Here is a 16291-nt window from a genome sequence, read left to right on the forward strand (position 1 = left end):
GAAATTAGAATAAAAATCAAACTCACCGGGACCTACATTGCCCCTGCCAGTTCTCTGGGCCCATCTCCTGCCCCTGTTCCCTCGGTCTCCACACTCCCCCTTTACCACCCCCAGGTCAGCCTGTTCCTGCCACAGGGTGTGGTCCTCTCCATGACCGTTCTCTCCTCTCAGAGAAGCCTCCCCCAAGGCCTCTTGCTGGGGTACTTCTCACCTCTCTCAGTCCCTTTTAGTCCTGTTTCTCTATTTGCTTTGTAGCACTTACCTATCTGAAATTAATCAGAAATTAATCAGTGTGTATGTTTATTGCCTCTCTCTCCCAAAAGATCTCTCCCCTAGGGCAGAGTTCGTGTCTGTCAACAAGACACAGCTGTATTCTTAGTGCTCGAAACATAATAGGTGCTCAGTAAACGTTTGTTGAGTGAATTAAGGGGGCCAGGACTTTGCTGGCCAGCCTTCTGTCGTTTACTAACTCTGTGACTTTGGGCCAATTTTCCCATCTATGAGAGGGAGAAGTGATACCTTCCTAGGCTTTCTTGCAGAGCTGCTGTCCTGGTGCAATCAAATTTCAGTGGATTTAAGCAGAAATGTGCTCTTCAGTGCGGGAGATGCTATCATTACATCTGCGTTTCAAAAGGACCTTCACCCAACATGATGGCTTACGTGTCCGAGAGCAAGTCTGGTGAATGTAGGGATGTTTTGAGAGAATCAGGCACTTCCGGGTCCTCAAATGTTGCCACCCTAATCATCTCTGTGCCCAGAGCCAGTGAATGGGCTACCTTCCAACAGAATCTGTATCACCCGTGACAAGGGTGCTGTAATTTGGGGGGGGGGGGGGGAGTCACTTGGGTGAAATCAGTTGAACCAAGAGTGAGCGTGTGGCAGCCGACTGTGTTCCCCTCTGTCCTGCTGGGAGAACCCGTGGGGGTGCTTAGGTGGGACAGCCTCCAGCTGTCCACCTGTATCTCCCGCATGGCATTCGTGCCGAGACCACACTTGGACGGGGCTGCTCCCAGCCAGTGACTGAGCATGACAGAGATTCTGGAGTTGGGCAGTGCCTGCCCCGTGGGCCATCTTTGCTCGGGAGCTCCTCACTGCCTGGCCAAGACTTTCTCAGAGCTGCACTGCAGTCTGAGGTTATTGTGTCTCGTATCCCTCCCTCTCGCTCTCCTGTCTCAGATGTCAGACCTGCACTGTGGTCTGAAACCTCCCCCTGCTTACTCCTGATTTCTCCCCTTTATCCTTTAGAAGCGGTTCCCGTAACATATTGCTGGTGCATCTGATCCCATTTTGGTGTCTGCTTCTGAGGAGACTCACCCTGACACAGAAGAGTTGGAGACAACCCTTTATTTCTCCCTGTAGCCGTTCCCTCCTGGTTTTGATTTAGGCCCTGTAACAGCTTGCAAGGTATAAAAGTTTAATAAAGGAATCATCGATTACGAACCACCCCCCCCCCACCCCGCCCCGTCTCTTCCTCCTTTAATGGGGTCTGCAGCTTCACTGGTGGGAGTAAATACTACTCTTCCCGTTCAGGGCCGAGGGAGGTGGCCCAAGGGCTGCTGGTAGAGAAGGGTCATGCAAATCACGGAAATGCATGCTTTGGGAAGTCCCCTCTTTTAGAATCCCCGGTGGACATATGCATCATTGCCCTCAAGGCCAGCTCATCCTAGGATGGAAGCAGAACTTGGCAGAGAGGATTGGAAATAAAGGCAAAGTTGCCAAGTAGAACTAATCGATGACAGGGTGCAGGCAGAAGGCTAGGAGGAGGAAGCAGCGGTGCCTGGTGGACATTATCCAGGGACAGTTCCCACTTGTCAACTGAAAGTATTCAGTAAGCACCTAAGTGCAGAAAATACTGCTTGAAGGGGTTGTCCAGAGCAAGTGAGAGAGGGGATCAACAGGACGTTCTGGTAGGGGTCTTGGGGAACTTCTAGCCCAGTGGATTTCAAACAGGTCCCTGGAGTTACCTCTGGGATTTCCTGGCAGGATGAGTGGGGGTCCCTGCGGATATGGGTTCCCTTGCCTTCCCATTCTTCAACCCAAACGGCTCCAACTGCAAAGGTTCTGCCTCTCAAAACCGAGTCTGAAACTGCTAATGTAGTGTCCCCTCAGAAAAATAGACGCCCAGAGAAGTCGTGTGACTGATCCAAGGTCACACAGCAAGCTAACAGCAAAGGTGGATGGGATTACAACCCAGGGCCCTTCACTTTAGTGCTGTTCTCTTTCTGCTTCATAATGCCACCCCCGCAAGGAATCTGTAATTTCTGTGTCAGCTTAGTGGCTATGTCAGCTTGGACATAATCTGTCAAACTTATTCGCCAATACATCGAGCAGATGGTCAGGCTGGGGTTGGGTAGATGTGTCAGTTTGCTGTTTAGAGAAAAAACCCAAAGTGATCTCCCTGCTTTTTCCTTAAGTTGTCACTTAGGCGTATGTTACTTCTCCTGACTCGCAGATACTTCAATCCGTCATCGGACAAACGTTCCACTGCCGAGGCAGCGTCCAGTGGTGGGAACAGCATGGACTCGGGAGCCAGACAGATCTGGGGTGGAGCGCTGACTCCCACACCAGGGCCTTCTCAGATAAGTTCATGTGATCTTTTGGAGCCTCCGTTTCTGCATGTGTGTGATACGGAGAGCCTATGTTACAGGTTGCTTTGAGGATTCGAAATGATAGAAGTGAAGCACCTAGCCAGTGCCCAGCACATCGTAGGTGCTCCCTAATTGGTAGAGTGTAATAGAAGGGTGGGAATGCTTGTCCTTATGGCCCTTAAGGAGGCAGCGTAGAGGGGGACACAATGTATGTGGCGGTGAGGAGACAATGAGCTGCTAAGATGAGGGAGAAACAAGTGTGATCAGTGGTTTAGGGGAGGAGGGACTTGCCTTGAAATTTTAAGGGATGGATGGTGGTTGGGGACGTGGAGGTTACATGAGGAGGGGATAATAACATGAGCAAAGAGGCAGAGGGGGAAGAATCAGAGCCATGGAGTTATGGGGAGCAGACTCTGGTAAATCACCGGAGTGTCGGGAGAAGCCGAAGAAACCCACGTCATTGCTCCAACGGGGAGGAAGATCCTGTGCAGTGTAAGATGGTAAATTCTAGAAACAGTCCATTGTTCTTGATGTGCACTCTGAGATGGTTAAGAGCTGAGGAAGGAGTAAACCCCAGGCTTTCTCATTTTTGTATCTCTGGGCCTTTGCCCCAACCCCTAAGAGGTGAGGAAACCGAGCGCCAAAGGACTCCAGTGACTTCCCCAAAGTCACGCGGCTGGGAGTGGCAGAATTGGACCCGTACCATCTGACTCCCCAGACCCCTCGTTCCTTCCAGTTGCACATTTCTTTGGTTTCTCTGTAGCGTGAAATGCGGGACTGGGCAGATAGATAAGAAATACTTGGGGGAAAAGCAATAAATCTTGACTGCAGCTCAGATGAAGAGCAGATGCTACAACAGTGCTCGTCACCACTAAGTGCGCATTGAACCCCTCCAGGGAGCTTAAAAAAAAAAAAAAAGGAATGTGGAAATCAGGCTCCAATGCACCGCTTGCATCAGTATCTCAGGCAGGGCCTGGGCATCCGTGGGTTTTAAGGCTCCGCAGGTGGTTCTAGCGTACGGCCAGGACTGTGAGTCATCGAGCTGAACTTGTAATACACCTGGGCCAACCTACGTTGGCGTTTCTCAGAAGGGCTCCTGAATGGCGCGCCATCTGTATAATCCACACGCCCTTCCGCAGTCCTCTCACGGGCAGGCCGCGATCTCCCTCCCTCACTCTTCTCCCGCCATATTGCCTCTTGATTTGGTCTTCGTACTCCTGGTGGTGACAAATTAAACCTCCCGGAACAATCAAAGGAGACCTGATTGTGGGTGAGCCATCTGGAGATCCTTTTTGGTTAGCTTGGACTTTGGGGAGGCTGAGGGGAAGAAAGTGGGAAATGACTCATCCTCCAGACGAAACACAAAAATGGTACTTATTCAAGAAGGGTTGTGGTACTTGGGCTGTAACTTTTCCTCCTGTTTCTCAGTGATTCCAGATGGTCTGTTTTCTCTTCTGCACCCCCGTGGCCACGCTCGCTGCCATATGTAGGAGGCCCGGACTCTCTGGGCCACTCCTGTTTCAGTTTACAAAGTGAATCTGGTTTAACAATGCATGTCTGTAAAATGCTTTATGAGGACCCGAGAGAGAATTCGCACGGTGGTTATCTTTTACAGTATTCTCTCTTTTATAGATGGGAACAGTAGAAGGAGTCAGTCCGTCACAAACCTTTATTGAACATTTGTTTCGCCTAAAATGGAGCTAGTGTTACAGTCCTGTCCCGGTCCCCTGCCTGGGTCAGGGTGCTCATCCCACAGCTGCTGTATGCTTGGTGGTTGCAGGTGGCTCTCAGTTGTCACCCTCTCTGGAGTAGCGTCCCTGGCCAACAGGCACCTCCTCACCCAGGAAGGGGCACCCCTCAGGCTGGCCCATCCATGGCTGATGGTCGGGAGTACAAGATGCCAACCCCTTGACCCAAATGGGGTGTGCTTTAAGCCCCTCGCAGTCATGGCTAGCATTGACCTGAGCCATATCCTTGCTTAGCCTTTTTTCCTTCTGGGTCCTTCCTTCCCTTCGGGCACTGCCTCAAAAAAATCACGGACTCTGAGGTCCTTCTTCAAAATACCTTCTAGGAAACTGACCAGAGACAGAAAGTTTGCTAGGTGTCGTGGGAGCTGCAAAGATGTTTACGATAGGATTCTTATTTGTGAGATGCTTCTGGGTCCATTGCAGAGGCAAAGCATTAACACACAAAAAGTTAATGGGGAAAGAAGTAAATAACAAGGAAGACACTTTGGGACAGGTCACAGGCACTACACAATATTTAGATGAGGTGAAGAGGTAGAATGGTTTCAAGGACGGTGGCAGAGACCCATAAGGAGCATCTGAGAGGAGGAAATAGCATGAACGAATTTATAAAGGCAAGAAAAAAACACAGTGCGGGACGCAGAGCTGTGGTGCAGGGTTCTAAACCTTAGGCTGCCTCGGGATTACCTGGAGGGAGTGACAAAACATGGGTCAGCAGCCCCACACGGTTTCTGACTGGTAGGTGTGTGTTTGGGGTGAAATAATTGGCATTTCTCCCAAGCCCCCAGGGGATGCTGCTGCTGGTCCGGGGTCCACACTTTGAGAACCACGGCTGTGGTGGGCTAAGATTTGAGAGACCAGGAATTGTTATTTTCTGGCATTTCTGGCAGGGACCCTCCTGCCACCACTCAGATTTCAGAGGAGACAGGGTAGACACTTAAAGATCACGGCGTCAGATTCTTATCCTCTGATTTTTAAGGAGGCATTCTTAAATCCCAGTAGAGAAGCAATAACCTTAAAAGCCTTGGCTTAAGAGTGCAAGGACCAGGGCTTGAGGGAGAAAAGGGCCCTCGATTTCTAGATTTCCAAAGCTTGGCTCTAAGTAGGAGAAGCTGCAGTTTCCCAGACTGAGATCCTGGGGTTCAGGATAAAACCAAGGTGCGGCAAACAAGGGCCTGTCTCCTGCTTTTGTAAATATTTCTCGGAACACAGCCGTTCCTGTTCATTTACACATTGCAGGGACTGCCGCCCTGCCACAATGGCAGAGCTGAGTAGTTGCCACAGAGAGGGAGTGTTTCACAAAACCAGCATTTCACATCCGGCCCTTAGAAAAAGTATGCCACCCTCTGCTACAAACCATAGAGTCAGGAACACGGCGGGGGGCGCGGCGGGGATTGATGGAGAGCAGTTTCCCCATTTCTGAGAAGGGAGATGGATGTCTTACCGGCTGATGGGAAAGGAGAAAGTCATTAAGTTGACAATGAATTGGTCACTTAGCCCAGAAATAAGGGTACGCACAAAGTTACGTTCAGAAAAATAAACTTGCATTTCTGCACTTCTGAGTCATCTGTGAAACTCCTATCTGCTAGGGGTAACTGAGCAGAGTCAGAATGGGAAGGGTGGAAGGTACACGTGGTCACACTGGGCGGCGGGCCCGGGGTGGGGGGGGTGGGGTGTTTTTACACTTGGGAGGCAGGAAGTGGGTCTGGCCCTGCTGAGCACCGTCCCTATTGCACCGCAGGGTCTCTAACTGTGAGGAGGTGGAGAATCAGGAACAGTAATCATTCCCAAAGTCCTCCGGAGGCCACGCCTCATGCTTATCAAGCTGTCCTCTGACACTTCAGCTCATCTGAACCCCACCGTTCCTCTGGAGGTGTGGCCCTCTCTCCACCTTAGAGACGAGGCGCCTGAAGCCCTGAGAGTCCCAGTGACCTGTCTTGGGGCTCGGTGTGTGGGCTTCTCACCCCTCCTCGGGGCTCCCTCGTCATACTGCCCAAGAAAGGGGGAGGCTGATCACCGCCCCCGCCCCCCCCCCCCCCCGCCCCGAGGATGGCTGAACTGGGTCACAGGAGAGGAGAGAGGAAAGCTGTGGAGGACGGTTCTACATGTAATAAAGGGAATACACTCATTCGCTCACTCACACTTTCATTTTCTAGTTCCAGAGGACATATTCCTCCCCGACTTCTGAGAAGAAATACATTTCGGTTCTCCCTGCCCCTCAAAGCCCTTAAGTCCTTAAAAGCCGTTCTCCAGTCACACTTGTTCAGTAAAGCAGCACAGTGGAAGGAAGGAAAGCAATAAGGCTTTACAGACAGATAACGTTGGATTTCAGGCCCAGTCTTGTCACTTAAGAGCCAGGGGACCTGGGATAAGTCATTTAACCTTTCCGGACCTCAGGTTGCCCTTCTATAAACCGGGGGTCATAAGCTCCGCCTCCAGACGTTCCATGGGTAGCAGGTGTATATGAGGGAGGGTTGTCTGCTGAGGGACCAGGTGCCATCGGCATCTCGCTCCATTGCCCCAGGGAGCCTTGCTGTGCTAACAGGACCGCTGTCTGACGTGGCAATTAACGTGGCTTGATTAAGGCATACGCTTCATCAGAGGGAGGGGCAGCTTGCAGACAACAACGGATAACCGGAGAAGAGGGATCTCGGGGGTCCAGATTCTTCCATCAGCCATAGAAAGGCGTGCCCGGGCCCAGGCACGTTTGGTCTGTGTTCCCATGAAGAGATCCCTCCTTCCACGAGTTTCCCTTCCTGTAGAGTAATCTTAGGAAAGTAGCTTGCTTTTTTTTTTTTTTTTTTTAGGGTTTATTTATTTATTTTGAGAGAGAGTGCAAGTGGGGGAGGGGCAGAGAAAGAAAGAGTCGGAAGCAGGCTCTGCGCTGACAGCTCAGACTGATGCGGGGCTTGAGCCCACAAACCTCGAGATCATGACCTGAGCCAGAGTCGGACGCTTAACCGACTGAGGCACCGAGGCACCCCAGGAAATAGCTTCATCAGTGGGCAATGCCTAGACAGCTTGGACCAGTAGTCTGGGTGCAGGGGGAGAGGGGCAGCGGAGGGGAGGAGGCAGTGCACAGAGAATATGTTTTCCTGGCCTAAGAAGTCACAGTAGGCTCCGGGCTAGCCCTTCCCTATCCTCTGGGCCGGGAGACCCTAGGAAGAGGAAGTGACTCTGTGATTCTGTCACTGCATTAGAACCGCACATGCCCGCATCTTGAACACTTGGGACTGGATCCCAGACCGTCTCCCCAAGGAGGAGCGGAGAGACAGGCTGTCTAATACCAAGTAAAAAGAAGCTCAGGGATGCTGGAAACATTCACAAAGCAGAGTTGGTTCTTAGCAGAACCATGGGTTTCATTTTGGGATGAAATAAACATCTCCCTCCCTGACAAGTGAGTTGAACTAGAAGTGCTTTCTTTCGACTTGTGCGATAGAGTGATGAGTCTGGTGAGATCCGGCGACTACAGGCTGGTTCGCAGAAGGATTTTTATTTGCTTCTCAGTCTTCGTACAAAGCAGAGGGTCTGTGCGGTCGGTGGGCACCGTGACATAGCTCTGACAATTCTCCAGGAGGAGGGAGCACCAGTGGCTGAGTAAGGCCCGGGCCACAGTCTCTGTGCCCAGCACCCACAGTCCTGCGGTGAGTTAAGGTAAACGACCGTATCCACTCTGGAATAAAATAACTAAACAGTGAGATCCAAGCCTTGTTCTGAAAGGAACGATTTATTTAAAAATAAACCTTTGCCTGGGAAGAGAAGCAAAGGCAACCAGCTCACATTCCCAGTGCCGACGTCTCGATAAAAGCCGGTGTCCAAGTGGAGGCTGTGAGGTACGGGATGGGCTGCCCAGGAAGGTGGTGGGTCTCCTCTCCCAGCAGCCATCAGGATAGGGTCAAAGCCTCACCAGCCTGCGATGATTAAGTATGGTTCTGTCTAACAGGCCAATGAACCAAACGCCCGGTCAGTGACCCTGCCTCCCCCCTCCGCCCCCCCGTTTCTGCCATGACAAATTATGCGGCCATTAACATCCTTGTACATCAGCCTTGGGTGTGTTCGCTTCTCTGGGGGTAGATTCCCAGGAGTGGAATTGCTGAGTCGAAACTTCAAGTCTTTCATTGTAATAGATGTTGTCACACAGCTTTCTCAAACGTCCATAACCATTTGCAGCTCCAGCAACAATGCAGGAGACTGCCCGTGGCTCTTCATCACCGCCAACAAACCCGTTCCAGCTGCAGTCGCCGCCCCCCCCCCGCCACCCCATCCGCAGTTCCGCTGCCCGTGGTTTCTGTTACCCGAGATCAACCGCCCTCTGAAGGCAGATGACACTTCTGCTGCTGGAAGGTCAGAAGGTCAGCGGTGGACTAACGCTACGTCACTGCGCGTGTGTCACTCACGCCACTTCGTCTCATCACGCCGGTATTTTATCATCTCCCATCATCACAAGACGGGTGAGTACAGAACAATAAGGCGTTTTGAGAGACCACATTCACATAACTTCTCTGACAGCATATTGTTACCATTGCTCCATTTTATTGTTAGTTAACTGCTGTTTATTGTCGATCTCTTACTGTGCCTAATTTAGAAATCAAGCGGTATCATAGGTATGAGTGTATAGGTAAAAACATGGTGTAGATAGGGTTCGACACTTTACACAGTTTCAGGCATCTGCTGGGGGTCTAAATTTTTTCCAGGCTGCTAGATATAAAGTCAGTTCAATCTGCGGTTTCTCTGGCGAGCGTGTGTATCCTTTTGGAAGTTTGTTGCTTTTGAGATCTGCTCTTTTCTGAGTTGTCCCTTCCCCCCACTTTCCCCCCTTTCTGGGGGCTTATCAGTTAGAAAGTGCAATGTTCTTTGTACATTGTAAATATTTCACAGTGAGGACTTACCTTCTTCAGCTTGAGAAAATTATTTTCTGTTCATTGAAAAAAATTTCTTTCGACTCTGTTTTCTGTGGTCACCTTGGAACTCTCATCGATGAGCCGGAAGTCCAGAGGGCAGGCCGTCAGGAAGAGCGAGGACACGGTGGAACCACGGCACAAGCCGGGCTTCCCCCCCCACCCCCCGCCAGGGACAGAGCGGAACCTCTGCCCTTGGTGGTGCCGTGTGCAGGTTGCCTGTGGTCGAGGGGCCGAACACACACCTGGCCCGGGGGTCAGAGCAGCTGAAGGAGGATGCAGGGGAAGTGGGGAGGTACAGAGCCAGCAGATAATTTGAACTGCAAATTGGTTGCCGATTCACTCCCCACCCCCCCACCCCCCCAAGTCTTGGCTTAAGAATCTCTCTTGTGGTCAAAATGTACAGCAAAGGAAATTCTGGGAAATATGGTTCAGCCTAGCCTGTGGACACATTAGAAGGCCACAACTTCCTTTGAAATCTAATTTAAGGGGCGCCTGGGTGGCTCAGTCGGTTAAGGGTCTGACTTTGGCTCAGGTCATGATCTCATAGGTTGTGGGTTGGAGCCCTGCATCGGGCTCTGTGCTGACAGCTCAGAGGCGGCTTCAGATCCTCTGTCCCCCTCTGTCTGCACCTCCCCCATGTGCTCTCTCTCTCTCTCTCAAAAATAAATAAATGTTAAAAAAAAAAGAAATTTAACACTCATAATCTATTTAACGCTCCTATAACACACACATAGCTATGCACCAACTTCTCTTCTAAACATTTTATGTATATTAACTCATTTCATTTTTAGAATGTCCCTATAGGTAGCTGTTATTAATGACCTGATTTTACAGAGGGCGAAACCGAGAACAGAAAGGTTAAGTAAACTGCCTAACGTCACACAGCTGGTAAACGGCAGAACTGGGCTTTAAACCCAGATAGTCTGACTCCGGGGTCTGTGTGTTCTACCATTCCACTCTGCAAAGATCGTGTTGCCCTCTGGCCAAATGGGTAATTACGAGTGAAACACTGGTGAGGTGTAGAACTTTATGTTGGGAATTGCTTCTTTGGTTGTGTTTTTATTTTGGACTCTCCCAATGGAAGTGCTCTGTCGAATTTTTTTGCGCTGAGGAATCTGTTCCAGTAAATAGAGGGTCAAGATTAAGACAGACTGCTCAGAGAATCTGCATTCTGCTCTCACTTGATTTCTCTGTTTTAGCATCATGAGTGCACGCCCGGCCCTCAGAAGGATGAGGTGGGCTCTCTCTGGAGGAAGTGTGGGTGCTCCCTCCGTGCTCCTCCTGTCTCTCTGTGGGCTCTGGGCTCCTGAGGGCTGAGTCCCAGAGAGTGTGTCTGCAGCCTGCGCCGTATAGACAGGAGCTAAGAAAGTCTGCTTTGCCCCCAGAACCATTCCCCTGGCTCATAGGCGGAAGCCCAGGGTGCCTCCATGTCTTGGAACAGCCTGGGGTCTTTAACAGTGAACATTAGTCCTGTCTCAGCCACCGGGAAGTCACAGAAATGTCAGGCCACCTTCCCTGTCCCTTTAACCTTGGAGTAGTTGGGCCACCAGAAAGGGTGAGGGAAGCAGGCTTATCCCCCAGCACTTGTAACCCTGCTCTCCTGCTCAGAAGCCCCTCGGCCACGTCTTCTGCCAAGGACCTGGGTGAGTAGGGTCACGCAGCCTCCTCAGCTCCTTCCAGGAGCCGGGGCCAGCGTGCACCTGCTCAGGCACACAGCCTTCCCGCCTGCACTTCTGGGTCCTGCCACCTGTGGCTGTGGTGGACAGTGCAAGATTAACAGACACTGATCCCCAAGAGTGAAACCTAGGGTGGATGGAGCCGGGGGGAAATCTGCAACTGCACAGCTGGATCCTTGCCTGCCCCGGGAGCCCCCGGGCACAGGGAGAAGGCCCGCTGAGACATGACCGTGGGTCCCATCTCGAGCATGCATCAGAATTCCCTGGGAGGGTTAGTATACCACACCGCGACCCCAGGGCTTCTGACTCAGTGGGCCTGAGAATACAAGTTCCTGGCTGATGCAACTACCACTGCTGGGAAGGCCCCCCCGCCTTGGAGGGCCACTGCCTTACTGAGCGTCGCCTTCTCCTCCGGGGCACGTCACCATTCCAGTACTGACAAATCATTGCTGTCCACCGGCCAGGGAGCAGCCTGGAGGCTGTCTTTCCTGCCCAGCCCCCTCACTGAGTTGGTCAGCATCAGCAAAACCACCTGGACGCTCGAAGCCAGACAGCCCAGGAGGCCCCGGCCCTCTGGCTGTTGATCCTGACGGTCTACACAAAGTGTTCACTGTGGCGTGAACTTGCTGACAAGCACCACCCTGTGTTTGGGGGATGAACCAAACCTTCATCATGTTAGACCCGTGGATTCCTGGCTCTGAAAGCTGACACAAAAGCTTCCCCTGCGCCCTCAGCCAACCCACCCCTCGGCCATCCTCCCCAGCCAGGCCGGAGGTCTACCAGCTGCCTCCTGTGCCGGAGCTCCCCACACCCCGCACAGTAGAGCCGTGACTAAGTGTGCCCCGCCGCTTTCGCAGCATGATCCTCCTTGGCCCTGAACAGCTTGTGCCCTGACCTAGTATTTAAAGCAGAGACACGTGCACAGACTGGCAGAGGAGAGTGGCTCAGGCCTGCGTCCGGGGACGGCAGCACATCAGAGCATGCGTGGAAGCTCGGAGGCAGCCCCGCTTGACATAAGTCCCCTTCTCAAAGCCTCCATGGAGAAGTAATGAGTTCTCTGTTCCTGGCTTGCAGTCAGGGTCGCGATTTTCCTATTGTTCTCTCCCCTCCCCAGCCTGTCTTCCCATCACCATGAGCTTCAGGTGATGAGTGAGGTATTTGCATATAGGAAGAGCTCCCCGCGACCTCCTTGGTGTTTAAACCCAACCTTCCGGCCCAGGGGTCTTAACCTGAGCATTGAACCCAAGTGTGGATTAAAGGGTGGGTAGGCCATCAGGTGCTGAGGTATCTATCTATAAAGTGCCCCAGACAGCATGAGAATAAATCAGAAAGATGGTACCTTCTAATTAAGGTTTTCACAGGCAATACTTGGCCTAGTGGAAACACTTGAATTGCCCTTGCTGTCAGCCTCAAACAAACAAAGAGAACGTCTCTCACCGGAGGTCTTTCTGTTGAGCATTTTTGCATGGTGCTCAGCCAGCGGGCAGCTGCTCGCTGTTCACAGTCAATAGAATTTTCCATGGGGTTGTACTGACTACCAGAAATTAGTCCTTTATTTAACTAACTTTTAAAGAGGTTCCAGAAGTTCAGAAAACTGCATGGATGTGATAACTTCTAATCTCAAACAAAGAGGAACATGAGTTTTATGAATATAAAGTTTGTTTTTCTCTGCTGCCAGCAATAACTACTCAACAAGTATTTGTTAAAAAATTAATTTGAAAGGGATGCGAAATTATCGCTTGCAACACATCTCAGTCTGACCCCGTGCAAATGCTTGAAAGTGTTGTGTTCACGTATAGTTTTCTGGGTGAGTATTCATAGCTTTTGTTGCATTTTCAAAAGAGCTTTGAACGACCCCAGCAACTGGAACAGAGGAGGACCCACTGGCTAAGAGGAAGCTCCCAACGCCTCACCTCTCTTCCCCACCCCCTTCCCTCTGCCCAACTCTCTTCATTCTTGGCTTTTCCTTGTCATCTGATGTGTGACGAGCCTGAAGCCATGTGTTTCACTAATCACCATCATCCTCTGGATTAAAATAAGCTGGAAGGGTTTTAGGATCCAAGTAAAATAATAAATATAAACAGGCTCTACAAAATTATACAGAAGCGAGGAGTTAAAGAAAAGTTAGGAGTTGACAGTATTGTGAATGTAGTGAATGGCAGATACGCGATCCCTTGACCACTCTGTCCGCAGGCTGTTTACTTACTGTTGTAAGTGCTGAAGTGCGAGGATGATATTAGTTAATGTGTGTTGGTAAATTTCCTATGTCAGTTACTCCCTGTACCAACTCCCCCCTGTTGAGCTAAGTAGCTTTATCCCCACTTTACAGACAGGAAATTTAGGCCTGGAGAGTTTATGTAATGTGTCCAAGTTACACAGAGACAGGTTTGAACTGGAGGCATTCTCACTTTGGTCCCCAACTTTTAACCACTATTGAGCGACTGCTGTCAGCGACGGATGAGAATTGACTTCTGGCATCTTCACAACAAATCTATGAAATGAATAAATACACTGTCATTATGCATATTTTATGAAAGTCACAACCGAGCTGGAGATTGCCAGTGTCTCTTGCCACAAGGCCACAGAACTGGCAAATATGGAGGCTCAGGTTTACGCCAGACAGTCCTACCGTAGGGTTCACACACTTAACCTTCGCACTGAAACGATAGGTTTAAGGACCCGCATTAAGTCAGCCTCCAAACAACCAGGGGAGGGCCATTCATTAAAGGTTACTTCTGTCCTTAGAGGCTTTGGGTGATTTTTTTTTTAAGATTCAAAAACTCATCAGTGGTGAGTAGTTTCACCGGCCTTCTCACACCCTCTGTGACCGCGCATTGGTTGCAACAGACATTCACTGTATACCTTTTGCAGAAAGTACTGGATATGAGGCTGGCGGGGGGGGGTGGGGGGGTGGGGGCTGCAAAGACGAACAGGAGTGGTCCGTGCCCTCTGGGAGCGCCTGTTGAGGCTGGCAGACAGACACATACAGGAAAATACCACAGAAAACAGACTGATGAGATGCCCTGATGACAGAGCGGGGGACATTGTCTGGGGACAGTCCTGTGGCATTTGCTGGCTGTGGGGTTCCCTGGTGGGTCAGGGGTTGGGGGGCAGGTGTGGCCGACATGAGGGTTTTAAGCGGTGCTACAGCCTGGGGAGAGATGCAGGGCTGAGATATTACTCGGCCCGCTAGCTCCTCTGCTGGTTCCAAACTGTAAGAAAGAGGATGAGTTAATCTGTGAATCCAGCCAGCTGGTCACATACCACAGGCAGCTCTTTGCTTTCCCTGCCCATGCGTTCACTGCCCAATGCATGGGCAAATTTCAGAATCTTGGGGATCTGTGTGGTCACACAGGCACAGACCCCTCTCTCAACAGCTCTGGCCCTGTCTTGGGGGCATAGAGCCTTTGGGATTTCCCCCCCCCCTGCCCATTTCCCAACTGATAATCAACTGTAGCTGACGACCCAGCATTACATAAGAGGATTATGAAACTGTAACTGGGGGGTAGGTGATGTGCGTATATAAATAGACACAAACCTCATTATTGTGCTACTTTAAGACTTAGAGACATCTAGTGGCCGAAAATTATATCTGCAGGCCTAGCCTCTGCAAGGGACTTCTAAAAAGTCCTAAGTTGTGAATTTTTTCTACATACCCAAATTGGAAGACCTTGCATTAAACTCCTTTGAAAGAAAAGGAAGGTACAGTATTGTCTTTCATAAAAAGTACTGTACCGCCTTTCATAAAACGTACTGCCTGCTTTAAGCCTGTTCTTCCCAAAGTTTTAAATGTACATGATTGTGTACAGTTTGTGAAAGAGAAAATGAGGATATAATGACTCTAGCATCCTCTAGATACTCACCTGTCACAAAGCTCAACTTCTTTGATGTGATGAGGTTTTGTACCAACGTCCTAATTATTACCAATTAGCCTTCCAGTTGAACGTACATAGCATGAGCAACTATTAAACCAAATATTTAGGAGAATACATCATGAGAAAGCTTCCCCACGATGGAGACTAGAGTTTCTCTGGCTGGAGGGGAAATAACGCTGCAAGGGAAACACTTTAAGGGTGGGCATTGCTGGGTCTCAGAGAGACCACAGACTGAGACCTGGGGAGACACCGTAGAGTGTCAGAGTGAAAGCAGCCATGGGACTTGTGTCATGCTCCCCTGGCTGGCAGAGCACGGAGGAAGTGGCAAGACTAGAGAAAAAGTGGCTGTAACACAGGACCTGACGGATGGGGCTTGGGCAGCCTCCCAGAGTTTCCTACACCCCAGAACAACTCAAAATCAACATAGAAGTATGTGGATAGCATGGAGGTAGGAGGGCTCACCAAAACTCTTGAATTGCTCACTGAGAATAGCGTGGGGCATGGGGTGTCCCGGCAGTTGCCTGTGTGGCCACGTGACATGTCACCCACCAGTGCCTCTGCACCAGGGAAGCTCCCCATTCCTTAGATATGAAACTGGGGGGAGTAGATGGAAGAGCAAGCCCCAAACTGGGTGACCCTAAATTTTGCCACCCCAGTAGAATGGAGATGCAAAATAGAAATTAAACTGAGCTACAGGAAATGATGAAAATATTTTTTTTTAATGTCTGTATTTGTGGACTGAGCTGTATGTTACGTATTGGCTGCATATTTGTAGAACAAAATAGGACTTTTAGATATGACTATAGGATATTTGGAAGAAAACTATTACACACACACACACACACACACACACACACGTCAGGATCCCAGCTGGAAGCAGCACACTCAAATTGAGTAATTTACAAAGTTATGGGTAGAATTCCCAGAAACCAATGGATCATGTGGTACCCTGGGGTTAACCAAAGCAGGAAACTTTACCGCCACACTTGAAGGGAGTAGAGGGGGAGACGTGGAGGGGATGGCTGCATGGACAGGGCATCCAAACAGGAGCTGGCATTAATACAGGGCATTGATACGGGGAAAGAGTTTGGGGCATATACCTTGATCTCACGCTCCCACTCCCTAATCTCTGCCAGTGCACTTCCATCGGAAAACCCAGGTGGAAGCCAAGTGCAAGGAGATCATCAATAGCATCCACGTCGGTCAGCCTCCCCAGGCACAGAGTAGAAAGGAAAAAGGGATAAAGTGGAGTTAGTGGGGCAAATAGGAGATACCCAACATTAATGGCTTTGTTCAAACCTCATCACATAAAATATCTATGTCTCACCCCACCCCGTCCCTCCCCACTTTCTCTCCCTCCCCTCTTCTCTCTCTCTCTCTCTCTGTCATACACACATTTCTAGCCATTCGTTCATTTGTTGCTCATTGTGTTTCAGTGTATAACCAGATTTTTTTTTCTGATTACAAAAGTAATATGTATTCATTTTTAAAAATATGTAAAGGTAT

At 50.2% G+C, this 16291-nt stretch overlaps 1 pseudogene; it reads left to right on the forward strand.

The window, feature by feature from the left end:
* Positions 1-8655: 8655 nt before the first annotated feature.
* LOC106980024 (40S ribosomal protein S20-like) overlaps positions 8656-16291 on the forward strand; it is a 61520-nt pseudogene continuing 53884 nt past the window's right edge.

The sequence above is a fragment of the Acinonyx jubatus genome, chromosome F2 (assembly GCF_027475565.1).
Source record: "Acinonyx jubatus isolate Ajub_Pintada_27869175 chromosome F2, VMU_Ajub_asm_v1.0, whole genome shotgun sequence".
NCBI lineage: Eukaryota > Metazoa > Chordata > Mammalia > Carnivora > Felidae > Acinonyx > Acinonyx jubatus.